The 25,884-nt window shown below is 36.6% G+C and overlaps 1 protein-coding gene across 1 annotated transcript in view; it reads right to left on the reverse strand.

The window, feature by feature from the left end:
- The window catches only part of LOC132788539 (calbindin-32), a 32,706-nt gene extending 30,286 nt beyond the window's left edge, over window positions 1-2,420 (reverse strand). Inside the window, exon 1 of the mRNA XM_060796006.1 lies at window positions 2,258-2,420. The gene's annotated coding sequence lies outside the window, so the exon portion shown is untranslated. The remainder of the gene's footprint in view (window positions 1-2,257) is intronic.
- Window positions 2,421-25,884: the final 23,464 nt, after the last annotated feature.

Consider the following 25,884-nt stretch of genomic DNA (forward strand, 5'->3'; position numbering starts at 1 on the left):
TAAGTATACGCACAACTCATACGACTATAATAAGGCATCTGAGAATTGTTATTTGTAATAGCACTTTTCTTTTCGAAGAAGGCATTATAAAAGCCTACAACCTTAGAGCAAATAAGGCGTGTTGACTTCCTGGCGTCTTTCACTCATTCATTCCAATTTTGCCATATTTATTTTGATTATTCGAGGGGCATTGTTGTTGCCACAACGCGTGCACAATGAGCCGTCGCTTTTCTTAAATTAAGAAAACATTCGACAACAAGAGAGATTCAACAATATGTGTTGTTGTGTATTTTGGGCGAGGTTGTGTGTTGCTGTTGGTGCGCATTTGTGTTATTTTAATTATTTCATTTGTGGCAGAGGAAAAAACGAAGGAAATGCAGACGGAAGGCAAAAGAGAAATATGCGAAACAATTTCCACTGCGTCGACTTTTTATCTGCAATTTCCCAACCCGAAAAAATAATATAAAAATTAAATGCTGTTGTTGTTGACGCTGATTTTGTTGTTGTTCTGTAGGCTAAGCAATGAAATAAAGCCTGCAACTCGCAATTGACTCAAGTGTGGCCACAAGCATGACAACATGTTGAGTATGTTAAGTATGCAGATGACAGCAATTAAAAGTAATTTATTGTACTATATACGAAGTATTTTACATATAATTAACAATGCACTTGGCAAGTGCTTACGGTAATTAACATCAAAGAACTTAAAAACTTGTTGACGGCAACTAAATAATTATTGAATGTAGACAGTAAAAAGTTTTAGTGGCACTTTATGCTGAAGAATTAAGCTACTAAATTCAAGTATAAATTAAAGTTTATTGTTGTTTTCTTTCCTCAAAAAAAGTATTATTTTGTACGACAAATTTGTTTAAGCAGACAAGCCAAAGTCTTTCACTAAAAAAGTATTTTAATAAAGTGTTTAATCATAACAAATAGTATTGCTTCTCCAACAAAACTTAAAATCCTTATCAATAGTTTGTTCTACAGCGGAACACACTTATCGACTGTGTTTAGTGGTGTCTATAAATATCAGTGAAATGTCACATTGTGCGTATCACCTGATGAGACGACTTCTTGACGCACAACATAACGTTCAAAGTTGGCGACTTGATTTGTGTTGCATACACAAGGGCGCAAAATGCAAATGAACATCTCGACCAAGACTGTTCGTGGCGGGGAGCAAATTTATGAATGAACATAAATTAACGAGACCCGAGCTGTCATAAATGTGACGGAGCGGAGCGGGTTTCCGACGAGGACCTACGATGTGTACAGACAGCAGACAGAATTAGACATTCCGACAGCTCTTGAGGGCACATTGTGTTAAATTTTGCGAAAGAACAACAAATACAATACACATAAACAAGGACGTTGTTATGTTATGGGGCATTTTTAGTGTCAAGTTTGTCATTAAATGACTGGTGAATGCGGCGCTCGTGCCGTATACGTAATATGAATATAAATTACTGCTGACATTTTTTCGACCCTTTTTAATTGAAATTCAAGCATTTTCAATGCGGCTGGCTCCTTTATTCAGCTTGTTGTTTGTGAAATTTTGTTGGTTGTTGTGTCTTTTTTTATTGTTTTCTCGTCCCACGGCTTTATGTCTGCCAAATTGTATTTACGGCAATTTGCATAAAGGTTCAGCAAACGCAGAGCGAACCATTCAGTTTGCATATTAGATCCGTCGATTGTGCCACCAATTGACGCAGCCATATTTTGCATTCAATTTTTGAGCTCTCGGAGCTCTCAGGGACTACTCCGAGTTGATCGAGCTGCTGCTGCTGGCTGCTGGCTGCTGGCTGCAACATTGCAAATTGTGGCAGCTGCCACTGTTGACCAACCTTGAGAAACGATTGGAATGCTTTTTGGCAACGCCGTTTGCGCTTGCAGCATACAATAAATTACGTTATAAATAATTTCATGTGCTGTATTTGCAAATATGACAATCAAATTTGAAATGTGGTCGAAGCGAAAGCCAAATTTAGAACAATAAAACCAATCAAAATTATTCAGCATCAACGAAATCAGTTGAACGTTTAAATGTATTTGAAGTTTATTTAAATTATATCAAAAATATATTTCAAAGAATATCCAAAAAAATGTTTGAAATTAAAAGAACAATTTAATTCAGGCATTTGAAATTATTTCCCCCAAATTATTTCCAATCGATGAATCACATAAATTTATAAAATATCACACACATTCTAGTTAATTTGATAGATAAATAGAAATGATTTGTTTATAAAATATTTACTTTAATAACTGCAGCAAATAGTTGAATGTATATTTTTTATAGCACTTTCTTCACTTGATTTAAACAATCAGAAACTGTTAGAACGCACGCAACGATTTTGCTCTTGGTTTTGAGTTTGATATTAAGAAGAACCGTTAACGTCTAGAACCCTTTGCAGACTGCTTCAAATTCTGGCTGGCGAATGGTTTATCAAAGACCAGCAAATTCAACACACCTTGGGTCTGAAAACGATTTAAGAGACGAGACAGAGACTGAGAGAGAGAGAGCAGAACGCCAGAGAGAGCCGAGTGGAGCATACGCCGGCGACTTACCCGGGGCCAGCGAGTGTGTAGGTGCCACACAGTGTGGCAACATTGGGTCTGGCAACATTTTTGGGGTTGCTGGCAACAAACTGTTGAATTTGTTGCTAACAAATGCTCCGCGCCTTGCCTTTTGTGGTTTTCCAGGCATTTCGTAAACAAAACCAAAAACAAAACACAACCAGAGCAAAACTTCCACAAAGGCCGCTCTGGTGGCAAGTGATATGGAAATGTGCTTCGAACTGGGCCTTGACTGTGCCAACTTATCGGGCCAAGTGGCAAAAGGCAAGTGGCAAGTGGCAAATGGAATGGGGCATGGGGCATGGGGCATGGGGCAGAGTGCAGGTATCAGGAAAAACAAGTGGGTTGAGTGGAGAGCTCTCTTTGGCTCGCTTTTTATCTGCCATGCAAAGTGTAAAAATACAAATGAACATAATGCGCAAAATGATTTCCGCCAGGTTCAACTTTCTCCGTCGATTGTGAAGTTGTATTTTTGTATGCATGTATGTGTGCGCATGAGTATAGATACTTTTGTATGTGTGCTCGCTTTTAATTGTAATCCCCTTGGGTGCTTTGGCTCTCAATGTTTTATCAGCATGCAATATTATAATTCTACAGAAAAAAGCAACTTTCGGCTGTTTTATAGCATTTGGCCTTTGGGGCTTAGCTCGCATGTTTGTCTGTGTGAATATGGTTGCATGATTGTTGTTTCTCTGTGTGTGTGTGTGTGTCTGTGTGTGTTTGTATGTGCTCGTCAGGCAATGTCAAGTACAACTCATGCCTTACTGCGCACTAAAGCAGCTGTTCTTTGGCATACCCTGTACTCAAAACTACCTATAAATGGGTGTAAACGTGTTTACTACAAACATTCATTCAAGTTTTCTCTTCGTCTGACAAAAGAACATATTAATTTGATTGAATTCTATAACAAGTTATGTAAAAGACTTTAAATAAAAACCGTGCCATATTTCTTTCCCACATTAGCATATAAAATACAACACATTTATGCAAATCCGAAAAGAAAAGCAAATGTTTTGTTATCCGAATATTATGGAGCATCTATTTGTCCTGCATTTCCATATGTGAGTGCCCAATTGTTGTGCTGGTTTTGTCCTAGCGTGTGGCTCATTCATTTTTCATACACTTTTGTCGTTTTTCCAGGCTTTTCTCAGCTTTCTTACGCACACTTTTTGGCCACCTTTGTGCCCGGATTTGTGTGTCTAAGCCTTTAAACTTAATTGTTTCTGACTTTGCTTGACTATTTCTGTATGTGCCTGTGTTGGCCATGAGATACTTTTTTTTCGACTGTCAAAAAGTCCATTACATAATTGCTTTGACATTAAACACAAGTAGGGCGCAGGCAAGCTTACCGTCTATCCACATTTCTCCTGAATGCTTATGACGGAAATTACAAATTACAGCAACAAGAAATACATCGGTAAACTCAGCGCATTTACAGCTCATCTCAACTATGAAATCTGGCAATAAATTTCCGTTGCTAATGCGGCGCTTATCGCTCTATTGGGGCAGAGTAAGCAGCTTTCCCGAATCTCAGCGAATCATCAGATGTGCTTTTTTTCCAGTAAACACAAAGCAACAACTACACAGCATGAGTAAAGGAAATCGTTGTTTAGAATATGTTGTTAATTTAAAATATAATTAAATTGCTAATAAATGGCCAAGCATACATACATATATTGATATCTAGTATAGGCAAAAGTTTCTGCGAAGTTTACAATTGTTTACAATTGAAGGCACAAAAGTTCGAAGAAGAAAAGAAATTTGACTTTAAAAGTGGCGAGAATTTGTTTTGTTTTCAAGAGTATTAAAATCATTTAAATGTGTAAATATGTTAATGGCATCTTGTGGGTCGTCATTCGCATGAATAAAACATTCAAATGTTAAATCAAAATAAATAAGTAACAAAATTTCAGTCTGAATCATTCAAATGCGGCGCAAGTTTACCACCAACCAGTAGCATTGAGACTGAAGGCTGAGGAGACCAGCCACAAAATCAATTGTGAGAATTTATTGCCTTTGACTGCCCCTCATACACACACACATACAGATACATACACATACAAACACCTACGCAGAGTCTGATGCATATTTAGGGGCTATAAAGTGAAAAGTTTTTTATTCTTCGTGTTCTGTAAATCGCTTTCGCTTGTCATTTATCAGGCTCTACTTGATTTCCATGCGAGTCACTTAGCAAAGTTCCAACAAAGAAAATTGCACATAAAAATATTTCTATCATTATTATTATTTTTAATGTCAAGGGAATTCTAGTCGAAAAGTGTACTTTATAATAATTTTAAGAATTTTAAGTGCAAAATAGAAAAAGTAATCCAGAATGTAATACTTATCTGGTGTTTTGCTTCAACTTTTTTAACAGTCAACGTATCGCCGTATACAATTCCTTTATCAGCTAAGAGCTTATTGAAAGCTGCCGCAGCTTTTAGGCTGTCCTTAAGCTTTATTTATTGTTGTTTGCTTTGCATTGAACATCTTGCATTGTAATGGCATGAATCTTCTCTGGTGGAAAATTAAAGTCACGTTGAATATTCGCCAAGGAGCTTTATCCTAAATATTTTAAGCTAATTAATTAATATGCAAACAATGCTGCAGATAAATGTTGGCCACTTAAGCCAAAGGCCAAAACTCACACAAAACACCAAAACAATAAAGTTCTCTCTAGAGAAGGAAGACAGAGAAAAGGGGAAAGACGTATTGAATTACTCAAAGGCAAAATCGAAAGTGATTTCTCTAATTACCCAATGAATGAAGCAGGCATGGAAATGTTCCGATTGTATTAGTTACTTTTAGAGATGAACGTGATAAGGATTTAGACACACGATAGGAGTGCTTGCAGACTTTTATTGTGATTAGTCAGTTTTTGATTTAATATTAATAAGATAACTATTAAAGGGATGTGATTTATAGATTCATATCATCAGCTCATTTTCCCTGCCTTAAAGAGAACAACTAAAAGCAAAATATTTTGAGTAGTCTTATATAGTAGATGATACATCGATAAAATTAACATAGAGATATTGTATGATTACAATTAACAACAATATTTTTTAATTGTGGATGCTGTTTTTTTATCATCTCTTCATCGAAAATCATGATCAATTGTGTTCATTTTTATATCACGCCACGAAGCACGACGTGCACCCATCTTTAATCTATTGCTGGGCCTATAATTGGTCAGGTCCATTTCTGAATGGAGTACGTGCTTCCACTTGTGCTCTCTCTGCCTACAAATTAACTTAATTGTTCTGCATTAATTACAACATCTCTTGAGAATGGGTCGAATGAAATGCAATAAGAAATTGCCAAAAGCTACGCTTTGTTCATTGAATATTGGCGGTAAGCATAAAAACAATTTGTTCTTCACTTTGACATTTTCAATTCAAGGCTTTGGCAATTTGTAAATCACGCAATGGTGACAACAGCAGCAACAGCTTGAACAACTGCAAAACTTTCAAGTGAGTGTTAACGGCTTCCCAAACTACTCTGCTGCCCATCAACTATACCTACTCTTTCTTTTTCTCACTCTCTCTCTTCATTTTTCTTTTCTATTTCGCTTTCTCTCTCTGCATGAGTTTTTCTAAATAAACGTGCTGCATAAATCAACTTTGGATGCCGTTGTTAAAGCCCCGCTATTGACAGATGCTCTGGACCCTTAGTCAAATTGGGCCTGACATCTTTTAGTGGATTTTGCTTCACAAATATGCGGTGTTCATGTTGTATTTCACATAGTATGAGTAACCATGGTAGATGAATAGGGCGTATGGTGGCTGTTTGAATACTAAAAGTAAGCAATGATAAATTCAAAAAGCAAATGAATAAATAAAGAAAAGCTATGCATAAATTGATTCGCAGAAAGAAAAACCAAAATAAAATGGAGATGAAATAAATGTAATTAGAAAAAGAAATGCACATGGTAACTTTTAGTCGATCATTCGAACTTAAACCAGTTTTTAGTTGTACAATTTTATTTTGTGCATCTGCTGTCAAACGGTCGCCATTTTGCGTTGACAACTAGTAACGAGTGCAGCTTGCGGGCCACCATTTAACAGCACACACACACACACACACACACACTGATACACTGGCACTTGATCGGAAAATACGCATGCATGCTCCACATTCATCAACTCACAAACATTGACACATAAATTGTTTAGCTCTGTTTGATAGTCCTCAATTACGGTTGCAAAAATACATGCATGTGGGACCACCAGAGAATGGCAAGTCCCAATTTCGACAGTCAGTACATGATTTAATTCCCTTTGGCGGTTGAATAGGTGCATTACAATCAATTCACTTGTAAACGAGTTTCATTTGACTTAACACATATTGTGTCAGAAGCGCGCATTTATTGCATTTTAGAAATGTATACTCATAATTTAAACTTTCTTTAAATGTGTCATTGCAACCATTTCATTTCGCTCTCAAAGTCTTTTAGTTGCACTTTCAAAGATTTAGATTAGATATCTTTCTTTTATACTAAGGATAATGGAAATGCTCTTAGCCATAAAGTGCAAGGAATTCGATTAGTCAGATTAGTATTCTTAAAACTTAAATTTTCCACTAGCGCTTTTATTTTATTTTTATACGATTTTTCCTCGATTATTCTATTCACCACTTAAATAATTTGTACTGATTGTAAGATTAATTAAAGTTAATTTTCAGAAATAAAGAAAGTCTACATAAAAAAATAAGTAAAATATAACAGTTTATCTCCCAACTGTGCATTTATTATTGAAAGTAACTACAATACTTATTTACTATAGCGGTCTAGTGATTGCATAGCCTTATGCAAACTAATCCGCCCATAAATTAAATATTTATTTAATAGACTCAATACTCGAACGACACAATCCGCAAAGATACAGTTTTTCTCACTGCTTCCTTTTTGCTTTAAATCAGCTTGTCGCTCTCACTGTTTGTCTGTATCTGAGGACCGTGTCTGCATTTCTCTGACACTTGGTGCGACAGCATCTGCATTTTGTGTGCTAAGTACACAAGCGTTTCCAGCACTTTTCCAATTGGAATTTATTTATTTTGAAACTGCATATTGTGCTTCCACATTCTTGACATTGCTGCAGTAAACTAGCGTAAACATTGCATGTACATGGTGCATGCAATTTAAATTGAGCATTGATTAACTTGATGATAAATAAACCCAGTGGAGAACGCTGCTTATTATTATTTATTATGCAACAGCTTCGCAATAAAAATTGTATTTATAATTGAAATAAGCACATGAGTTAGTTTTTCCTGTATGTTTATGTTTAAATTATACTAATTTGTAATATGCGATTTTATTTATGCTGTTTTCCATGAAAAAGGTATATAGTTTTGTGTGAATGTTTGTCAAAGAAATAATGAGTCAACTTCCTTCCTATACATAAAACTACTGTGAAGTCTATTCGACTACGAGATACACGCTACCCATTTTCAATAATATCAACACATTGCAGTATTATTCTTAAAATACACCATATTTATATACCATATAAAATACTAAATATAGACCAAATGCTAAGTTTTATATATTGATATACTACTTCATTTCAAATACACAAGATTGTCAGTTAAATCTCGATTGCAGTAACAGTTTATTGCCATACAAATTGAATTCCCCAATAACTTCTGCAATATTTGAACTGATCATAGTCAAATTATCAGGAATCATAAATAGCGTTGTTATTATGGTATGTACTAAATCATAATTCTAGCTTAAAAAAATTACGCTTTCGAACGGGCGAATATCCTCTCGGCTGTTGACCCTGATCAAGAATATATATACTTTACCGGAGATGCGTACTTCTATCCGTTATACAGTTCTGACAAAGTTGTAATACTCTTCTACCGTATGAACAGATGATATAAGAAGAGTATTATTAGCTATTTCTAATGCATAATATAGACATAAAACAAGTAAGAAAGCTACAGTCGAGTGTATTCGACTGTGGGATACCCGCTACCCATTTTGAATAAAAGCAATATATTTTGCGGTATTATTCTCAAAATACATGGTGCGTTCCAAAGTAAACAGGACTTTTTGAATCTAGCGCCATCTAGTGGCGCCATCTATATATCAACTAGTGCGTTAGAATCTGCTATCCTTTATCGACTTCCAGTAAAAATTTCATGACATTTCATCTATTGGAAGTGAAGTTATTGCGTTTTAAGTGTCAGTATGTTTTTGTCATCGGTGCGAAAATGAGCTTCGAACAAAGAGCCAACATTAAATTTTGTTTTAAAACTTTTACCGAAACGTTTCAATTGACGAAACAAGTTAATGGCGATGGTTGCCTATCCCGTAGCAGAGTGGACGAGTGGTTTCAACGTTTTCAAAGTGATCGTGAGGACATAAATGACGATGAACATGTGGGCCAACCAAAATCCGCGATAACCGAAAATTCCATCGAAACTGTGCGTGAATTCATAAAAAATCAGCCGAAATCATCATTGAAATTTATGGAAACATCTCCGAAACATCGATTTATCGCATTTTGACCGAACATTTGGGCTTTCAAAAGGTGTGTGCACGGTTTGTTCCGCACAAATTGACTGACGTCCAAAAATTGTTCTGAATTCAACATTCGAAGGACCGACTATTTGACCAAAAATCACATTTTAACCATCAACCACTCCCCGTATTCACCTGATATGGCACCGTGCGACTTCTACCTTTTCGGAATAATGCATTTGCCGATGAAAGGAAGGCGTTATGCAGACGTCGAGGCCATTCAAACGGCTTGCACCGGCATACTGGAGGCCATACCGGGCAACGAGCTAAAACACTCGTTCGACATGCTTTTGGACCGTGCAAAAAGCTGTATTAAAGCAGAAGGAAACTATTTTGAATAATATAAATTGATTTTGCCGAGAAACCTATTTGTTCTGTCTTTTTGTTAAAAGTCCTGTTTACTTTGGAACGCACCTTGTATACCAAATATACTGCAAAAATACTAAAAATATACCAAATGGTATATGTGGTATATCGATATAGTACCGCATTCAAAATATACCATAGACGGCACAATATACCAGATTGTCAGCCAAAGCAACTAAGACCCCCTAGTAAGTAGGCGTTTTTGCCCATACAAAAGTATTTCTTTAATAACTTCGACAATTTTTATCTGATCGCAACCAAATTTTCAAGAATCATAACTACTGTAGTTATTATATATACCAAAAATTGCAACTCTAGCTTTAAAATTACGCTTGATATTTGATTTTTTTGATTTGCGGGGGCGGAAGTGGGCGTGGCAAAAATTTGAAACAAACTTGATCTGCGTGCAAACATAACAAATGCTGTCGAAAAAAATTATAGCTCTATCTCTTATAGTCTCTGAGATCTAGGTGTTCATACGGACGGACGGACAGACGGACAGACACACAGACGGACAGACGGACATGGCTAGATCGTCTCGGCTGTTGACGCTGATCAAGAATATATATACTTTATAGGGTCGGAGATGTCTCCTTCTACCTGTTACATACATTTCCTGCCGGCACAAAGTTATAATACCCTTCTACCCTATGGGTAGCGGGTATAAAAAAGTTGTTATAGAATCAATTTGACATAGAAGGTGCTATCAATGATATTCTTAGTAATGTAATTAAATACCATTTATTATACATACGTATTAAAGTCGCGCTCTGTATTTCACTTCTAAGCCACACACAGTATTCACCTGAGTATCACCTAGTCCAGCACACTCGACTGTAGATTTCTTACATATTTTTCTGTATTTTCCATACAGTTTTTCAGTTGTTTTCGACCACAATCATGAGCATTGTGACCTTTATGAGCATTGTACCTAAAGCATTTCAATTTTAATTAAATGCACATCAAATTCAGCTTACCGCGTGCTTGATACGCACGCAGTACCTTAAGCAATGCTTTTAAAAGCCACTTTGAAGTGCTGCCTTCCTTGGCTCAGACATGACTTGAGGGAAGAGGCTAAGGAACAACACACACTAACATACTTTCCACTTGGCAGTCACTCGTACCCCGCTTGGCATCACGTGCCACTCATTTAATATGCGCTCTCGTGTTCCTACTTGGCTGCTGTTTGCTGCTGCGATTGCGATTTTGCGCATCATTTGCATTTCTAATTACTGCATTCGTCGTCTCAGATTCAGTGCCAGTCTTGGTCTCGGTCTTGGTCTCTCTCTCGCTCTCAGTCGCAGTCTTCCTTTCTACGTTTTCTCCTCTTACTTTTCTTATATTTCCATTGTTTGTACAACATAATGTTTCAGCGATTTCAAGCTTTCCTGCACTCGGTGTCGCATGATTTTTACTTGCAGCTGAAACAAAATTTGCATTTCGCTTTTGAGATCTTTGTTTAGTTTTCCAGCTTGATTGTTGACCCAGTAAATTAAGTCCTTAAAGTGAGCGAGAGAAATTGCAGCATTGATTGACGCACTTTCATGTGCTTAAAGTATTATCCAATAAGCATAAAATTCAGCTTCATTATTGAAATACTGCTTTAAGCTCCATTTACTGAAAATGCTGCTGGCCAAAAAAAGGGGTGAAATCTTTGCGATTGGGGTTGCTTATCGCTTGGTTTGTTATTCTCAGCTTACTGATAGCTTGTACTTAAAGTCTGTTGCTACTTGATTACTATAATTATGTTCGTCTATGGTGCCTAATTACCGAACTCTGTAATTGAGCTCAGCACGCAATAAACGAGTGGGTTGCGTGGAGTTCGTATATTATTCTGGTAGTTCAATACTTAACTTGTTTTAAGGACGTAATAAAAACTTTTGATACATGATTACGTGCATAGTGTTATGTAGTAAGAATATTTGTGCAAGTGGCAAGAAGGCCTCAAAAACGTTGAACCTTGAACTACTGCTTATTGATTTTATATGTTATGTGGCTCCAAAGACCATTTTAAGTTTTTGGGCGACCCAAAATGGCAAGCTGCACCTTGAGAAAACTGCCTGCACCTATTAAAAAGGGGCAACTCAGCTGAATGGCAGCAATTGCAACTGTCACACTCCTTTGGCGCCATGTTTCATTTCCGGATTTTCAGCTTGAGCTTGAAGTAAGTCAATGCAACATTTTAGTTTTGCTTATCTATTTTTTGAGTTCGTATTATGATTAGAAACTTTTGCTGCTGCATTTCCGCTCAACGGAAATTTCTACTGATTTACAAAAGAGAAATTTAAGTCTTAGTTGCTCAAGTGGAAGACGTCAGATACTCGTGTTTGTATTTTGCTTGCGAGAAAAGTATGCTATAATTTTCAGCATTTCTGAGGGCAACACATGGGACACATAGCGTATACTTGATGTCGACAATAGTCATACTCATAGTGCTTGTTCATTTGGCCAAGATTGCCAATATTTATTTACTCCATGGCGTTATTGCATTGTTGTTCGTAGACTTTCTTTTCAACTTTCTCAATGTCTACCCAAGGCCATTTTCATAATAATACAAAAAAGCTGCGACTTTTTAGATACACTATCTATGGGTAATGTATATTTTGCCACTAGTTGTTTGATTTACAGCACATTAAATTGTTGAGTAATATTCCATGATGTCACTTTATACAGCAAGCTAAGAAATTATAAAATAATATATATTATTTTTGAATTAGATGACAAGCAAAATAATTTCAGTGAGTCACTTGCTTATAAATTATTAAGTTCTTCATAATTAAATTACACATTTAACATTTCCTAGAATTTGTCAGTATTTGGTCTTATTTACATTGCGCAAAAGCGTATTTGAGCTGCGTTGTGGTATAAATATTTTTGTATTTTTATATTCATTGCGGCAGACATTTGCTATTTGCCATTTAGTTTTATTAGTCCTTGTGCCCTCGGCACTCGGCATATTCAATTTCGTTTAAGTTGAGTATGAGTATTTTAGTTGTGGCTACGTTTTTGTAACTGTGTTTAAAGTGAACTCACAACGTGTCGTATACTTAATGCGCTCGCTAATTGTCTGTGTAAGTGCTTTGGATTACAAATTCATGTTTGCAGGAGAGCAATGTCATCAAATATGCAAAAGGCCGCACAATTAATATTACAAAAGCTTTCATGTGAGCGTCAGTGTCATTAAAATAATTATTGACGAGTGCTCGAGTCATTGTCAGCGTCATTTATTCAAATTATTTCCAGCTTAATGCCACATTACACATGCGGCCCAATGGCGAACTTCCATGTGTGTAGGAATTTGCTTTTAACGAGTTTGTTTCTTTTGACTATGCCATTCCCATTTCGATTCGCATCCTCATTCCCATTCCGAAAGTAAATTGGAAACGCACCATTTGCCATTTGCCTGTGGCAAACAAAGTGCCAAAACTGAAAATGAAACCGCACAAAAATAAAAATAAAAGGAAACTGAATGTGATTTTGTCGTGGGGCAAATGTTGACAAATTTTCATGGCACAGTGAACTTCCGGCCGTGTCCGGTTACTTCCGGAAGCCGCTGACTTTGTTGCCGATAAACAAACACAAGTTGCTCTGCCCTCTGGCAGCCGAAAGGCAGCTCAGCTGCAATCTATTCGCTGGCCAGAAGTGAACCCGTTTTAATTGTTGCGATAGCGCGAAACGATGATGCCCGAAACGTGGCACCAAAGAACAACAGTCATGGAAAACGGACACTAAGGTGCTGCAGACATAAAGCGAGGAGGAGGAGGACGACATAAACTCCTGCGGGGCGTTGTCCAGCGTTGATTTATGAAGGCAAATGTTAAATATAGTTTGAATTCCGTTACCTCCCAGAGCTCTGTCTGCAGCTCTTTATGTCTTTATCACTTTTGGGAGTTCACAGACACGTCGCCTTCGCCTGCCACATGCAAATTAGTGTGTGTGTGTGTTTGGTTAGGAGGGGCTCTTTAAATGGATATTTAAATAGGCACCCAGCATGAGCGCTGTCCTGGCTCAGAATTTTGTTAGCTGTCACTTTTAATTGCCTTGTAGCAGAGATCTGAAAGAGACAACGACCAAAGGCTCCGGCGAAAGCACTCAGATGTCAAATGCCACAATCCTTGTGTCAATATGTGCTTGCCAATAAACAACCACACACTGAGCCGCAGTCACAACCAGCGATCAGTGTGTGTGTGTGTGTGTGTGTTTTCTGATTGTCCAAAATGTGGCTTAGTTGATGGCTCTAGACTTGCCACTCAATAAATGAACAATGCCAAACTATTGCCAGCAGTTTCTATCTGGGTCTATTTTCCTTGGCTCGCTAAGGCTTTAAGTTGTTATTTCTTTGCGGATTATTGTCTTGTTTATGGCCTTTTAGGCTGTGGCTTTCTAATACTTTTCAACCCATAAAACCACTTTGGGCAACATGCAAAGTCTCCGCCCAAAGCAAAGCCCTCTTCCACGCCCATCCAACTCAAGACTAACTGCAGCTCATTAGCGCAGCAAGTGGCGCTGACAAATTTTTGGGAACGCCCCGTTGCATGCAACATTTACAAATAGCGAAACATCAGCGTGCTTAACGGAAGGATAAAGAGCAACAACAAACAAAACCCGCAAGTGCAAAAGCTGAAAAATAAGCTGATAAAAAAACGACAAAGCTTGATTTAATTAAATTTTCATAAATCTTGTCAGATACCTTAAAGCATCTTTTTAAATTATAGCACAAGTATGAAAATAAAAATTATATTATACTTGGTTTTTGATACTCTGTAAAAAAAAAAACATTCATATTTAATGCAAATGCAAATTTGAAATACTTTGCATAATTCTCTAACCAAAAATTTAAAAATGATTAATTTTTTTTTCTTTTATAATATTTTTCACCCCAAATAGGTTATAATTTTATATTCGATAATTTGTACTTGGAGAAAAATATTAATGCCCACACAGAACATACATTTACCCAGGAGCAAGGATCTGAGGCAGCCAACTGTAAATGAGCTGCATTTAAAATTAATGTAGCAATAGAGTCGGGGCCACTGAAGGAGGAGAAGCATCGCTTTAAGCTATGTGAAAATATTTTTTTTTAAGCCCAGACACGTCAGCTACGACTATGTGAAGCTCAGAAACTCTGAACTCTGAATGCAAGCAACGCGGCGTATGCGTAATGTGCACATAATTCGCATCACACACTCGAGGTATGGTGCATGTGCGGCTCTATTTAAAGCGATTTTCACACAACTTTAAATCATATCATAATATTTATGAAGCGCCAAGGCAGGAAGCCATAAAATGTGAAATGCAGTTGATGTTGTTGAGCGAAACTTTAAGGCAAGCGTTGCATAATAATTGAAAATTTTCATTTGAAAACTTTTACAATTTGTTAGTGACAAGCTGAAGGCAAGCTTCCAATCGACGCTGAATCTGCTCATTCACATTCATGTATATCACAGATTTCAATACAAAAAAGATTTGTTACAGTGTGTGTGTGTGTGGAAGTTGATGTGAGTTGGACGAATGAAGTGAGCACCCATTGCATTGACATGACAGGTAATCGCCTCTTTACCTGAGCCGTGTCACAATATTCACACTTACAGTGACAGAAATGCAGAGACTTTTAGTTGAACGTTTGCCGGAAATCGGAATACAATGTCAAAATATTTTGTAACACAATGCGCCTAAAATAATATATATTTGGATATTCTACTACTCGTATGTAATAACATTTTTATTTAAAGTATATTATTGCTTTGTTCCAACAGGAAATTCATGTAACTTCTTCACTAGTTACTGTCTATTCTTGAATGATTTGGTTGACAATCTGATATATTTTGTACGGCTTGACTATTTTCAATATATATGAAATACACAACGTTGTAGAATTTCTTCTTTAATCAGTTTTTCTTATTTATAATAAAAAAATTGTTTTATATTACGCCATTTTTTGATTTTCTCTAAAAGCAAACGGCTTTAGAAACTATTCAATTGGTTATTTACATTTTTCCTATTTCTAATATAATACTAATTATATTGTAAAGTTGGTCTAACTCTTCCACAACTACATTGTCTGCTCTTTCATATAATATTGTAAGTTTATAAATTATTATTCTTTAATAAAATTCCATTTACATATTCGAAATAAAGTGTATGTTTTTTATAATAATTCGATCGACTTTTAATCAACATAAGATATATTGGCCTACACTAATTATATTGTAGCGTTCTTCAATTAAATTGTTAACCCAATAGCTTCTCTCTGTGTAGTCACCTGGAGAAACAGTGCAAATTGAGTCAGTAAACATTTTGCCGTTGTTTTTGCCTGTGTGTCTAGGGAGGCGTGTCATTGTAGCGAATTGCAGCTGCTGTTGAGAGTTGAGAGTTAAGTTGCGACTACGCGCAATCATTGCACATATTCGAATTCCCAGCAGAGAGGGGAGAGTGGAGAAGGATGTCACGCCCATTGTCATGCAGATTGCAAATCGATACAGCAGATGGTAGAGCCACCTGACAAGTGTCCCAATAATTAGCTCAACACCAGACGGGAAGTACTGGGGCCTAAGTGCCAACATCGAGCTTAAAGCTTAACCGCACACAGTCGACATATGCATCTCTCTCTCTCTCTCTCTCTCTCTATCTCTCCCTCTCACACGTTCTGTACTTTGCCCTTCGTCGACACTCTGTCAATATTATGGTCTATGGGGACAGCGCTTTCATGCGCGATTTGGTAAATTGTTTTTGGCGCGATACGTAATTACAAGAGCTGCAAATAGGAGCAACAAAGTCCATTCGTTTACGGGCAAGTTGCTTTTTTTTAATAATCGTAAGGGGGCTCATACCTTGCCACCTATTGATGTGCGTCGTCAAGTTGGCTAATAGCCAACGTTATTACATTTGATATGCATTAAAAGCTAACATTGAGAACAACACGATACAACAAGAAGCCACACAAACACATGAAGTCATCAACATCAACATCATCATCGATGGCAAACGCGTCGTATGAGTAATCAAACGCCCAGTGGCGCACTGCATAAACATAAAACTGATGGATATGTACATAATATACGTACATATTTATGTGACTCAAACTGATAAATATTGAGAGAGTAATGGACTCAAAGTGAAAGCGACTGTGAGAGTGCGGGTAAGAGTGTGAAAATTAAGACATTTATGTTAATAGTAATTTATTAATTTTCTCAGTCAGTTTTATGCCTCCCTATTTTTTAATCTACAATTAAAATTTGTTTATATTTAATAGACTTTAAATGAATGAAAATAAGGTGGGTATAAATCAAACACGTACAATGAATTAAAATTGGAAAATAAGATAAATATTCATTTCCAGAGGTTAAATTAAAGATGTTATTCAAACAGTTAAATTGAATATTTCCTTTATGTGTACCAAAAACTGCATCATGATATTTTCATTTCATATTTTATGTAGATTAAATACGCTCCGACTAATCAAATTGTAACTTCTTCAATGTCGCAATTTCCTAGACAATCCATAACATCCTCCTTCTTCCCAGCAACTTACTTCCCCTTCATTCGCGAGGCTCATCATTCATTTTTGAGGAAGCAATTTGTTTTTCAGCGAATTCCATTTGCTATTTAAAGCCACCGTAAAAGTTTTTGCTTTGTTTTCGGCTCAATTTCAATAGCCAATTAAGAGCTTACGAGGCCTGCCTTCGCCCCTTCCCCCCTTTGCCACTTGCCCCATGCCTCATGCTAATGTGTTGCGAAAAGATTCATAAAATATGCCCGGACAGGCAGCTGGCAGAGTTCTCGAGTCCTGTTGCCTAACAGGGAATCGTCCAGCTTTTTGTGTTTGCCCACACTTCCAATGCATGGTGCCCTCTTTTCCATTTCCCATCTGCTTGTTTGTGGATTATGTGGCATTTTGTTTGTTGCTGCTACTTTCTGCGACTCCACTTCAACTTCTCTTTCCTTTCACCACTGCAACTTTTGCTTTAGTTCTAGTTTTTGTATTATTAGATCTGTGAACAAAGATTTGTTTCAACAAAATGTGGTCTCAAAAAAAACAAAACCTCGAGAAAATCTTCGTTAAAAAGTTGTTTGTGTGTATGGGGATTTACAGAGTTGATTTCACGCTCATTTTTCCGGGCTTGCCACTCACTTTTAAAAAGCATAATGTTTGAGTACACTCTATGCGTTTATAATCCAGGTTGTGCTAACTTTTCCTCACGCTATGCCTGTCAATTAATAATTTTTAATTAGATTTGAAAAGCACTTTAAGTATTTAGCAATCAGATTATGAATACCTGTGAGTGGCAGAAATTCCATTCAAAACATTGTTGACCCAAGACAATGTGTTGTATATTTTATACTCAAACAAAATAATGTGTTGCATATTTTATACTTAATACTTACATGTAACACACACTCTTTTGGTTTGCAGTATTTTATGAAGTCAGGTTTACATCGGCAATTGGTTTACATTGAAAACTGTAAATATGCATTCAAATTAGACGGTAAGCTTGGAATGGATCAGGCAACGTCAGAATACGAAGCGTTCTCTACAATAAAACGGTCTGGCAACATTACGCTTTCAAGCCTGCAACTTATTTTCGATAATCGATGTCGATGAATCGATAACAATAACGCCAGTAAATATAAACTCGAACGAGGACGAACAAAAAGACGATCGCATAGTATGCGACGCATACACGGCGCATTTGAAATAAAATGAAATGTCAATCACATATTTTAGTCTATAAATGCTAACATTTTATAACTAAAACATATATGACTTTCATAATATTGAACATGATAATGGAAATAGACACGAAAATATAATTAGGTAAATTCACAATTATGAAGAATGTGGAATTATGTATATTGAACATGATAATGGAAATAGACACGAAAATATAATTAAGTAAATTCACAATTATGTAGAATGTGGAATTATGTCAAGTGCTAACACCGTTTTATTTCACATGCAGTGCATTTAATTAGTGTAATACAAGTTGAAACTGTTGTTGGTAAAATCAGACTGAGTGCATTTAGTATTCATGCAGCGACAGTTTGTTGGCCTTGACGTAGCGTAAACTTGAACAATTGCAACTCAATTAGCAATAGAAATATTGATTGGGGCATGTCTATGACTATATTTAGAACATCCCAGCACTGTACGATAGAAAGAGAGCAGTAGATAGACCAAGTGAGAGAGTGAGTGTGTGTGTTGAACAAGGGTGAACTGAAGACGTTTAAGGATGTGCAGGTATTTTGCACACAATTTGCTTATGCATCTGTATTTTCGTATAGTAGATGTGTATCTGTCAGATGTATTACTCGCATGTGTGGAAGGATGAGTTACTGTTACTGTATCCACACTAGCCAGTGCAACGCTAGCAGTTATTTAAATTATACTCGCAAGTGCTTTGTTGTTGTTGCTGTTGCTGTTGTTGCAGCATATTTACATTAATATGTGTATTTTTAGCTCTTGTTGCACAATGCCAACATAAACAAAGACAAGGACAAAGCGCAGCCAAGGTGGTTTCAACTGACTGAGGTGGAGGTGAAGATAGGATGAGTGGTGCTTTTCATATACCATATGTTATGTTACATTCAAACGTCTAGTACGTATACAACAAAACAAAAATATCTCGCTTAATCGCGCTCTACGCCACGATGCGGTTGCTCTTGTGGCGCCACAACCGGGGACACAGTAACAGGGACAAAGACAATTGCCATATGCAGAAGGTTATTTAGATTAAACACACGAAATGAAAAGAAAAAAAAAAACGTAATAGTACAAAAAACGAAGGACACAGTCAGCAGCTGGAAAATTGCATTTCATATCCACATTCGGCTGATAAAAAAAAAGGGAACCAAAGTGTTAAACTGAAGCAAGCAAATGCTATTTAGCCTTGACAACACGTAACCACGACTAAAGTAATACAACATTGTTGTTGTTGCTGCTATTGTTGTTGTGGTTGATATTAATGTTACTTGGGTTGGTGCTGCCTCAACAACTTTATAAACTGCACGACAAACTTGAAAGTGGCAATACAACTGGGAGTTTTCGGTACGTCCCGTTGATGTCTACATTTTGCTGTTATTTATCACCTCTTGCACTTTGGTCACGCAAAGTCAGCAGTCGTGCCATGTCGCCGCCTAGCCCAGATCCCAGCTGCCACGTCCCAGTCACAGTCACAGTCAGAGGCACAGTCGCAGCCAAAGCTACATCCACATCCACAGTGTGTGCCATCAGTTGTTGCCCTTCCACCTTCAACCTTCCACCCACTTCCACTTGACTTCACTTTGCATGTGGGCAGCCATTGTCGACTCTGTGCCACGAGCACGTGCTCATAAACAATTATTTATGCACAAAACAACAACAAAAAAAACACAAGAAAAAAAATAAATTCAAATATAAAGTATTGCTCTCAGTTGCGAGGATATGCGGGACAACTTCTGGTAATGATAAGGCACTGAAAATGTCATGGCATAAATTCGGGAGTGCACAAAATTTTTCTTTCATTTCTGCCAGGATACAAAGTCAAAAAAAGCAAATGGCGTTTGCCCTTGCTTTTACAAATATAATCAAGAATTTTCTTAAAAATGTCACTACAGTGTCAATAAACATAACATTTCCTGAACTTCAAATACCACTTTGAATTTTTATATAATATCAATGAGCTGTGATTTCTGATTTAATCAAAATTTAAGAAGAAAGAAATTTACAACTTTTTTTCGCTTCGCTGTTTCTTATACCAACTACCCAAGAAAGGCAAGGGTCCAACTTAGTTATAAATAGCTCTTTTTCAGTCTGTAAGAGTAGCTACATTAATAATCAAGTATATCAAAATTTCCTTTGAAGTATAGCGATTTAATTTTGGCTGAATTGTATTAAACTTATTAGTGACAAAATAAAAACATCAATAAAAATGTCAAACCAATTGTGTAAAGCTAAAACTTAAATTTTTTAAATCCTATAATAATTTTAAAATTGTTGTAAGATGTCGTTGTGTACTTTCTAATGTAAATTCAAAAAACGTCTTGAAAAAAAATTTAGTGTTATTCACTTGACGTCTCTAACTATGGACAAACTTCAATTTCATTAAACTACTTTTGCTTTGATTTGAAAGCAGCTTTGTATTATTAGCTCTCTAGAAATCAAAAGATTACTTGACACTTTAAGAAAATATGAATACGATTATCATGCTGGTTTGTTGTATAAAAAGCACGAGAAGTTTCAGAGATCAACTCAGTTTTTAAAATTGGATCCATAATTCATTCAGACTGTCAGTGCGTCGTGTTGTGTTTGTTCCACTGCTTTATAATAATTTTGATAAAAATTTAAAAAGTTTTGTATGCCTTTCAGTGTTGTGCCCAACTGTAATTTAATACACAGACCCATATATATATACATATGTATGTATGTATATACACCCGCATCCCCGACCCGTACAACACACGCATTCAAGCAATACACAATACACAAGCAAAGTGCGTCAAGTGTCCGCGGCTTTGCCACCTTGGTGGCATCGTCCTTTATGCCACATTCAAGTTGACAGCTGCCCTCTAACAAAAAAAAAAAACAAAAAAAACTTTTCAAATGAGCAGCAGGCTCTCTTCCTTTCTCTTTTTGTTCATTTATAATTTTTTGGCCTGATAATATTTAAATAATAAATGAGTTTTTGACAGGCGGACAACTGTTTGGAGTTTGGCGCTTGTTAGGGTCAATCACTTGAGCGTCCTTTTTCTCATTTTTATTTTTTCGTGCCAAGTTGTTTATTCGCTCAATGTTGTCTGGAATTGAATAAATCACTTTAACTTCTCAGTTGCAGCTCATTACAGTGTTTCGCCAGTGAAAGCGTGTGTCTGCTTGTGTTTTTACTGTTTTTCAACAACGTTTCCTCAGTGTGGCCATTTTTCAAGCGTTGTTGCTGCTGCGGCTTCCGTTTCCGTGCAATATTGTTGCTGCTGCTTCTGCTTCTGCTGCTGCTGCTGCTGTTGACATTATTGTTGCTGTTGTCAGTGGCGTGCAAATGTAATTGGTTTAGCTGACAGTTTAACTCAGTGCTCAACATTTAGTTGCTGCACTCGAACCGTAATGAAATTTCATGACATTTGGCTCTTGTGACATTACGTATACGCAGTCTTATAAAGTTTACCCTTAGCGAGGACACGTAATGTGCCACATTTATCGAGCTGCAATGCCGTAGCTACAGATCGACATGGACGACCCCTACAGCTTTATACCCATTACTTTCTACATTTATCAATGTTATGGCTGCGGTTGCTTCACCTCAAGCTGAATTAATTGCTCTTCTCCTTACTGCATTTCAATTTCGAGCAATTTCTCAAATGACCAGCTCATAAATAAGCAACGTATACACCTGCTAATTGCCGCACTCCAAGTAAAGCGTTGTGAAGCAGCTTTAAATTTGTTTATTGCCAACCCTTTTCATAAGCTGACAACTTGAAAAAGTTTGCAAAAGGGAAAATTACTTATCAAATTGCTTATATCATGCCATAAAACGCTCTCTTTATTCGAACAGATGTCACGAGTGTGAGAATGAAGCGGTATTTTCTAACTCGAACTGAAGCCATTGATTTGGTAACCGTAAAACTTACTCTTAGATATTCACTTAATACCCTCTAATGAAACATTTTTGGCAGGGAAGATTTCAATCATTTTTATACTTAGAGATACGATTTTTAATAGTAGTACATACTATGTACCAAAAATTACAACAGTCTTTCTGACTTTATGGTTAAAAATTGTAGAATTTATTTAAAATAATAATTGGGTATTGAAAAACACGGCTCTGGCTCTCGACTTTGGTATATTTTGTAATCTATAGTATATTTTGAATGTGATAGTATATCAATATACCAAAATTAGCATTTTGTATATAATAATAAAACAGTGTTAGGAGAGAATACTTGAAGAGTAACAACAGGGCATCCAAAATACTATGTCTTAAAATAAATATTCATTTCAGCAAGAACATTGAATTAAGTTTTTCATTGCAGTACACTTCATTCTGAAACTAGAATTTTAGAAATCATTTATTTATGCTTTTGCACATTTGTAGCTACCATTCAAATGATTTATTGTACATGATCTAGTCGTTTGTTATTACCTGCTGGTTTTTAGTGCCATTTTGTCTGCACTGCTCGTAAAATGAATGCCAGTTTCTGTTCCTTGTAGCAAACAAAAAAAAAACAGTGCAAGGGAATAGCAACCAAAGAATGGGCCAGGAGGTTGGAAGTGGGTCGCTGGTTGTATAGGTCTTTTGATTTAATTTCGTAACCATGCCGATGCCTACGCTTGAGCGCACAATTAGCTGTCAGTTGGAGACCCTCTGGATGCAGTTACTCCCTTTGTGTTTCAGCATGGTTCCAACTGTGCGCCTGCCTGTGTGTCTGACAATTCAATTTGTAGTCTGTAGTTTCTGCATCTGCATCTTTATCTCCATCTCCATCTCAAGGCTGCATTTGAATTTTTTGGCAAAACTGCTAATAATTGATGCTGCCTGATGTGGCACAGCATGCCAGATGCTGTTGCTGCTGCTTCTACTGCTTATGCATTATGCATTGACTTTACAGCTTATTATCGTCATCGTAATCGTAATCGTGCGCAACGAGTTTATCCTGAACAAATTCATCGTTCGCTCTTACGCTGTGCAGCTTATGGAAAATATCGTTATACATATATAAAATTATGACACTACTTGAGCAGATGTGTATGTACATACTTATTTGAAGCAAATACGATAGCTTCCTGTTGACAGCTGGTAATGCTGTTGTCACCCGCTTGCCAAAAACAATTCGCCATTGTTAAAGGATGTAACGAATTTTGCTGACAACTTAAATAGCAACGCAATTCCGCTAATGCTCTTGCTGGTGCCATCCGGCTTATGTTCTTTGGGCATGACTTTAATGTTATGGACTCTTAAAGTGCCACTATTTATGCGTTTGCTTATTTATATAGCCACAACAAGTGGTGCATAAATTTAATGTTAAGACACCCTTGAGTCCCATTTAATGATACGAAAATGACTGAGCTTAAATTCAAGGCATTGGATTGGAAAATTATTTTAGACCTACTTGAAATGAAAAGCGTGAATAAAATTATTTTTATAAGCCTTACCATTATATTATTATTATTTTCTTATGAATTGTTATTATTATTTTTTATTGTTATCATTGAATCTAAACTGAATTTGATATCAATAATTATAAATAAAGTTAGGATGATATGTTATACGCTTTTAGAAGAAAGTTATATTTTATTCTGAACTCATTCTTCTTTTTGGAAACAAACAAAACGAACGTAATTTAAATCACAGTTTGCAAATCAAATTGAGCGGGGATAATAGAAAAGGGTCCAATACGGGTTGCTTGGAATGATTATCCTGCAAAAGGATACATTTTTATTTTACTATCATATTGATTGAATCACTTTTAACTTTCTTTTGTATAAATAAAAATTTTGTTAAGAGGAAAAAAATTGAAGTAAATTCCACACGGAGTCTAATGAAATGACAGTTACCTATATAAATATATATGTTTTTATGTATAGTAAAAAAGTTCTTGAAACTATTTGATGAGAAATTAGTATTGTCCGGCTTTCGCCATTTATAATTGACAGCACCTTGACACTGTTCAATCTGAAACTTTGCCAATAACATTCGAAAACACATAAAAAGTTCGCTGCATTTAACCTTGTCATTAGGTTTTATGTATTATTGCAGAATTTCGAATAAAATTTTTAAATGCAAAACTTTTGGCTGTCCGTGCAGTTTCAATTTTAAAGTTTTGCGCATAAATTTCCACAGTCGAAGAAGCAACAGCAAAACAGCAAATTGAGAAAATAAACAAACGACAAAGAAAAAAGAGCTACAAAACAATAACAAAGTCGCCTGACTGCCACTTGCAATGAATTTCCGTTTCCGTGTTGGTTTTGGTTTTGGTTCAAGAAAACCAAAGGGAAATACCAAGTGAGTGTTCTGTCTTGACTCGTCTGTTGCCATCGGTTTCAATTTCCATTTAGCCAGAGTTTATGATCAGCAACAGACCCAGCAAACTGAAATAGAATGCGGTTTCAATATACAAATATGAATATAATATGGACAACAACTCCGCACACGCTGCCTAACTCCAAACAATTTCGTAATCAGCGGCCCCATTTGCCTGGTCCGGGTACTACTTAATTCACCACAGTCACCACAGGACATGGCCAGGAGAGCAACAGTTAAAATAAACCAGAGAGAGAGAGAGAGCGTCAGCGTGAGACTTTGAGCTGTGTGGGCGTCGTTTTTACCGAGTGCTTGGCAACATGTTGCATTCATTTAAAATGTTGCAAAGAATTGCTTCAAAGGTTGACAAACTTCTACGACTATGTAAAGCAATCGCACTGAAGTTGAACACTTCCATTTACAAATATGCATTTGGCCAGCACATTTAATGGAGCACGCAAAACTTCAATTTAAATGTCAATGCAAGGCGTCATAAGAGCAAATGGTAAGTCAAGTATTCTGGGCGAAAGTGCCTCAACCCAAAATCCGAACCTCTTGATCTCTTCAACCATGTGGCCCCAGGGAATGCCATAAAAAATGCCATACTTTCCGGCCATCAGCTATGCAAAAGGGAGCCAAATGCTGGAAGGGGCGCAAAGGCAACGGCAACGGCAGCGGCAACGGTAACGAAACAGACAAAGGTGAGTAATGACGCCCTGGGCACAGCCGCAGCTGATTTTCATGTGTTGTGTTGTGCTCAGTTGTGATGTGTTGTGTTCTGTGTTCTGAGTCCTGTGGATTCGCATTTGCATTTTGTTGGAATACTTAGCCCATGACTTGCCAGCCTGCCAAACCAGCCAGCTGGCAGCAGTCGATTGATTTATAAGCAATAAAACCAACCAGCCAACAACTCCCAACTACGATGGCTCAGCAAAAAGAATTTTTACCAAAAGTTGATTTCGCTTGCATCAACAGCGAATATCACATTCCCTTTACACTTGCTTCAATTCGTTACAATTTGCGCAATCTCTTGTCTTAGTTTATAGTTGATATACCCCATCTATACTATTTATGCAAATCATTTTTGCATTTGCTCTTTTTGTCTGCTAGTTAATTATGCGTAGACAATAAGAGTATCACTCAGAAACGTCCAACAAAACATGTTAATCCTGCAATCTACCTTTATTACTCATACGACCCATAGACTCCCCAATGAGTATACATTTATATTCCTTATATTCCGGTTTTATTGATGCAAGAAAGTCTCCGCAGTAAACATATCACAAGTGCTGGATGACACTTTCATTTATTTTGAATTTTTTTATTTTCAATTGTATGTAACAACTTTTCCGCTACTTGACTTGCTTTAAATTTTTTGATTATTTTAACGAACACATCTTTTATTTGATATCTTCTACTCCTCTC

The sequence above is a fragment of the Drosophila nasuta genome, chromosome 3 (assembly GCF_023558535.2).
Source record: "Drosophila nasuta strain 15112-1781.00 chromosome 3, ASM2355853v1, whole genome shotgun sequence".
NCBI classification, from domain to species: Eukaryota; Metazoa; Arthropoda; class Insecta; order Diptera; family Drosophilidae; genus Drosophila; species Drosophila nasuta.